The sequence below is a fragment of the Cibotium barometz genome, chromosome 9 (assembly GCF_041138505.1).
Source record: "Cibotium barometz isolate CiBa-2024 chromosome 9, ASM4113850v1, whole genome shotgun sequence".
NCBI classification, from domain to species: Eukaryota; Viridiplantae; Streptophyta; class Polypodiopsida; order Cyatheales; family Cibotiaceae; genus Cibotium; species Cibotium barometz.
The window spans coordinates 15,272,236-15,278,235 of record NC_141054.1 but is presented as its reverse complement, the minus strand read 5'-3'; positions in this window follow the sequence as shown (position 1 = coordinate 15,278,235).

Here is a 6,000-nt window from a genome sequence, read left to right as displayed (position 1 = left end):
CCATTCTTCTATGGTGACGTCTAAAGGGTTGTTGAGGTTGAGGTTTAGGGGTGGTCTTCATCTTCGCCCACCTACATACTGTGAGGTTACCTTCATAATGGTTTGAGGGTGTGGCTAATGTGGCAAGGCGAGAGTGTTGTGTATTAGTAGGCCTGGAAAATGGGGGCCACCGACGTAGTTCTGGTTAGTGGAGAGGCCCTTGTTGGGGGCTGAGGTGCTAGGATGACGCAGACGTGGGAGTGTTGGATGGTGCAGAGGAGGAGAAGCCTGCGCTGTGGCTTGCAAAGAGCTGACAATGTCACAAAGGCGGATAGTTGGCCCTGCATGGCCTCAGGGAAGACGAAGGGTGTTGGGATCAATGGCCGAAAACGATGTCTGATCACGACAAGCATTGCGCGTTGTTAGATGGGAAAAAGTAAACTCAAACTGGGGACGTCGGTCGCTGGGTATACGTCAGTGGAAACACGGTCATCGGGAATTCATGAGATTTATTGTGTGGAAGGGGCCATAAATGGGACATAAATGAGATTTATTGTGTGGAAGGGGACATTAATGAGACTTAATGGGACATAAATGAGATTTATTGTGTGGAAGGGGACATTAATGAGACTTAATGGGAATGGAATTTCCCAAAATTCCATTCCCAAGGTTTTTTTCAATCTTCCTACCCTGGTTACCCTTCCATCGCCCAATGCATCTCTGTGCTTTTTGCCTCCCAACAGCGATTGTCGCTTACTGCCGTCGTTGGGTTTTCTTCTCCATGTGACCACCGCTGTCCACTAGCCGCTTGCTGCCTTAAGGGTTTTCTTCTCCATCCCGATGCCTGCAACGCTAACGAAGTCACCATCACAAGTCGTGGATTGCAAGTTGGGGGGAAGAGGGAGAAGGACTGGCACCATAGCTCGAGATTGCGTTCTAGTCTGCCTATGCCCAACATCCTCAGCCACAACTCGACACCCTCTGCCATAGCCAACCTGCATCGCCGCAGTGCAAGTAGGCTCTATTAGCTTTCATATATATATATATATATATATATATATATATATATAGAGAGAGAGAGAGAGAGAGAGAGAGAGAGAGAGAGATGAATGCAATGCAATGGTGAGAGAATACATGAATGAATGATAACATACATGATGAATGGCGAGAGAGAGAGAGAGAGAGAGAGAGAGAGAGAGAGAGATGCATGCAACGTATGTATGTATATCCGTGACATTGTATGTATATGTGTGTGTGTGTGTGTGATTCACCAAAAAAAAGTGTGTGTGTGTGTGTGTGTGTGTGTGTGTGAGAGAGAGAGAGAGAGAGAGAGAGAGAGAGAGAGAAATGCATGTGGTAATAACATGTGCATTATTATGTTACTTATAGATGTCTATATATTACGAGGAGATTACACTACTTATTTTAAGAGAGTCCACATGATACGGCATTTGAAGAATGAACACCAAGTAGTGGTGGACATCCCGAAGCTTAAGGCAAGGCGACCTAGAGATAGAGAGCATCCAAGAGGTCTTACCTTGTCCTCGTTAAGAGCGATAAGCAAACACTAGGTTTGAGAATGTGTCAAAGAAATTTGAGAGGAATCTACACAAGTTCCTTACATGTCAACGCCACATAGTGGAGGAAGAATGGGAGGCTCTTGAACATAAGAGCACCACTACGAGGGAGGAATTTATCACAGGCAAACTCAAAGATGCCGATAACTTGTACATGGAGACAAAGGATAGTCACATCTTGTGCATTGAGAAGCGAATCAAGAATGTTTATGAGAAATCCGTAAGTGATGTAATTACATTAAATTAAATACATTATTGAAAACAAGAATAAGACTTAAATTTTTTGAGTAAATGTCTCGCAAAAATGGAGAAAAGAGGTTGAAGCCACAATGTGTGAGAAAGAAGATAAAGATGTCTACGAATCTAACATGTATTGTTCACATGTCTTGGCATGTCAAGAGTTACTAATAAAGGTCAAGCATGTGGGCATGGCACCAAAGAAAGATGCTCAAAGAAGAGAATACGATTTTTTCTCCCTAGTGAAGGGGTTTGAGGAACGCTTAGGTGAGGAGGATTTGGAGGTTTTTCGATCTCCTACACCAAGCATTGCCAATAATGAAGTGGTATTCAAAGTTTCTTACGGCAAGATCGAGTGCATGAACCCTAACTTGGGCAATGAAAAAACCCACCTAGAAAGGTAACATTTACAATCATGATTGTTATTTTTTGGCTTTGAGATTTATGATATAAGATGACATAATGCAATATTGTGCTATAGGTTGAGAGAGGGTGTCACCCTCCATTTCACATGCAAACACCTAGGATTGAGTGCAAAAATGGAGGGTAGACTTAACGACTTTCAAACTAAAGCCTCCACAAAGACAATGAATATGTTTGCGATGTAAGTACAACTTAAAACAACTTTGCATAATGAAATATAAATTACCTAATGTCTTGCTAACTTGGAGTTCTTGTAGTTTGATGGAGAACAAGCTACCAAAAGACGTTCTCAAAAACATTTGGTTTGTGGATAGCTTGTGGTATGCATATGTGCCCTCCAGGATTCCCAATCATGCCATGATGGATAACTTTTTTGGGCCCATCGACCTAGCACATCATGTGCTTACCTTCTTTCCCATCTTGCACAAGTAATACTATGAAGATAATCCCTTTACGTAATACTTTGTCTTGTAAGTGTATGTGTGACTGAAACAAGTTCCTTTTGCATAAACCATTGGGTTGTGGAAACTTTCAATGGCCACAAGGTTTGTAGCTAACTTCACTCGGATTAAAAAATGTGTTTATGCTAGGTTTTTCACAAAGTGGTGATAAATGGAACCTGGTGGCATAGCTCCATAACATTACACAAGAAGAGCATGCGTCAATAAGGAATCATGCCTCTCGACTTGAACACTAAATTCTTTATGTAACATTCAGGAGAAGTTGACCGATGATGACCAATTCTTGCCATGCTTTTACAAGGAAGCCAACAAGACCCAAAGATGCACAATTATCTACTCTTATCCAGACTAACGTCTCTAGATATATGTTGTAAAATGGTTGTAGAGTTTGAAGATAACATGTTGGAGTCACCCCAGCCAGATGCAACACAAATAACGCTTATTGTATGCATTTAGGAATTTATGATACCAGCATGTATACCACCATGTGTAGGTTCCCTAAACCACAACCACCAATAGCCCAAACACTTATAGGCAAGGCAACATTATGCTTTATCACCACCACCTATTCGAATTAACATAGCTATAGGCCTAATCAAAATGTGCAAAACTATCCATGTGGTATGCATAGAGTACCATATACCACCACCAATATTACCACCCCACAATCACCTCCACTAACGCTTACACTGGTTAATCAGGGATGATTGATGAACCATTAGAAGAAAGTGAATATCCTCACGAGAGTAGGAGTTTAATAATGACTATTATGAGGATCCCAAGGATATTATGCCAAACTTCTATGTTATACAAGGAGATACACCAGTACTAGTGGAAAGGACGGGACATTAACTTAACAGTGAGGAGAGGGACCCATTGCAATGTTTTCATTGACAAGGACCCCAAGAGTGGCAAAGTGCTTACTTTAGTCTAGTACAATAACTCAATGTTAAAACCCTAAGATCTCTCTAGTTAATAACCCTGTATAAACATGCATGAATTAGGTAAATACTCATCCACCCGAGCCCAAGGGTGCACACATAAATACAATGAAGTACCACCCCCGAGCCCAAGGGTGCACACATAAATACAATGAAGTACCACATACCTTACCTTGGTGTCCCATACCACCAAGAGATATGACATCATTCTAGCAGCACATAGCTCTAGTGTGAAATGGCAAAAGAGTAGATACCATTCTCTACACAAGAGGACCTCCCTCGAGTGTGCCCCATGCCCCTATTATATAGGAGGGCCCTCAAGTGACTCTTGACTCTCCATTTCCCATGTGTGACCCTTGGATGCCTGACCCTAACCCCTAAGGTTAGTCCTAACCCATGCTCCACTAGTGCTTTTTCCCATGCTCCCACGCTCACAAGCTTAATGTGGGTTAGCCTCCTAGTATATGCACATATAATGTGCACATAACACTCAAGCACAAGATTCTATGTAAATGACAAGTGTTCTAGCTTGTAAAAGTTCGAAATGTGGAGTGGATTATCTAATCAAAGACCATCCATATAAATCAAGGGGAGAGGCATCAACTTTTACCAAACTTGCCATAGTTCTCCACATGATTAGTGTACAACCTAGACATATAGTATCCCCATTCAACATTTGAACTCCAAACTCGATAATAGAGCAAAGGTAGGTGCTCAGTTGTTGCCGATATCAGCCTCTAAATTAGGCAAAAGAAGAAGGTGGAACTATGGTGCAAATTCAAGATGGTTTGGATGAAGGAACCATAGATTTGGGCTCAAATTTATCCAATGAAGAGGGCATGTTATTGTAGATCTGACAAAGAAGGAACAACAAGCTAATGACAAACTCCTAGAGGATTAGGTATCCAAATGCTAAAAAGGAAGTTCGAAAGCTAAAGATAGTTAAAGCCCTAATATAGAAATGCCAAGTGAGACTTGAGGAGAATTTAAGGCTAGCAAATATAGTGTATCCATGCCAAGAAACTAGAAAGGGAAAAGGATTAAAAAGGCCATAGCCTATCCTTAAGCAAAGGGAGAAAGAGCTTAGCTATGATTATGACTTAGGGAATGATCTCACTGCATATATATTAGCAAAGATGAGGATAAAATTCCATCCCCAAGATCCTTCTTTCTAGATGATTAAATTAAAAAAACCACACCATAGAACAATAGGTCATGAGGAGATCAAAAGATATGGCTACTCTTATGGCATTCCTTTCAGCACAAATTAGCATGCTAATGGGGCCATTGGCTACGAAAGCACCCCTACACTATGGGAAGTATGGGAAGATGTTAAGGAATGGTAAGAAGGTTCTTCTAAACCAAGAATTAGCAAAGGGAGGGACACACCACAACATGATATTGAAGGTCTACTCTAGCCAAGAGAATGGTAGTGTTTCCAGATTCATCCAAATCCCCAAAAATCAGGTAGGTCACTATTATTCAAGAGTGATGAGAGCGATGCCACCACACTAATCCACCAATGGATATCATGCAACTGTAATCCTAGATGGAGGGGTGGGGGTTAGCATTATCACTGCTAGGAAAAATAGATAAAATGTGCTTTAGAATGAACGGATCTCATAATGAAAATGGCAGATGGAACTTCAACAAGACCTATGGGAATTTTGCAAAATGGCAGAGGGAAGGAAGGTGTATCATAGAATGGGCTTACCAAACTTAAACTCCCACTAATCCTCTTGACCTCAAGGAGCTACCGACCTTGGAGTGCAAATCAATAATGCAAGCATTGGCAAATAAAGATTATGAGGAAATCATCAAAATAGTTAATCCTTTGTTAAATCCAAAAGTGATGTACAAAGCATTTATGGATATCACTCCATTCAACTTAGTAACAAGGATATGCCATGAAGCTTCCTTCCCTTCTCTTCTCTCTCTATCTCCCACCCTCTTTCCCCTCTCACTCTTTCTCCCTTATCCACCCTCCCTCTCACTCTCTCTCCTTCCCTCTATCTCTCTTCCAACCTCATGCCTTTCTCTCTTCCTCTCTCTCTCCTTTTCCCACCCTCTCTTACTCTCTCCCTGTCCCTCCCTATGCATCATCTCTCCTTTCCTCTTCTCTCTATCACTCACTCTCCCTATGCATAATCTCTCCTTTCCTCTCTCTCTCTCTCTCTCTCTCTCTCTCTCTCTCTCTCTCTCTCTCTATGCATAATATCTCCTCTCCTCTTCCCTCTCTCTCTCTCTCTCTCTCTCTCTCTCTCTCTCTCTCTCTCTCTCTCTCTCTTTGACAACATTACATCCTCATGATAAAAAATAATGCTTCCAATTACAAATAAAACCAAGTTCATTTACATACAACTTCCAAATTCAACTCTTCTT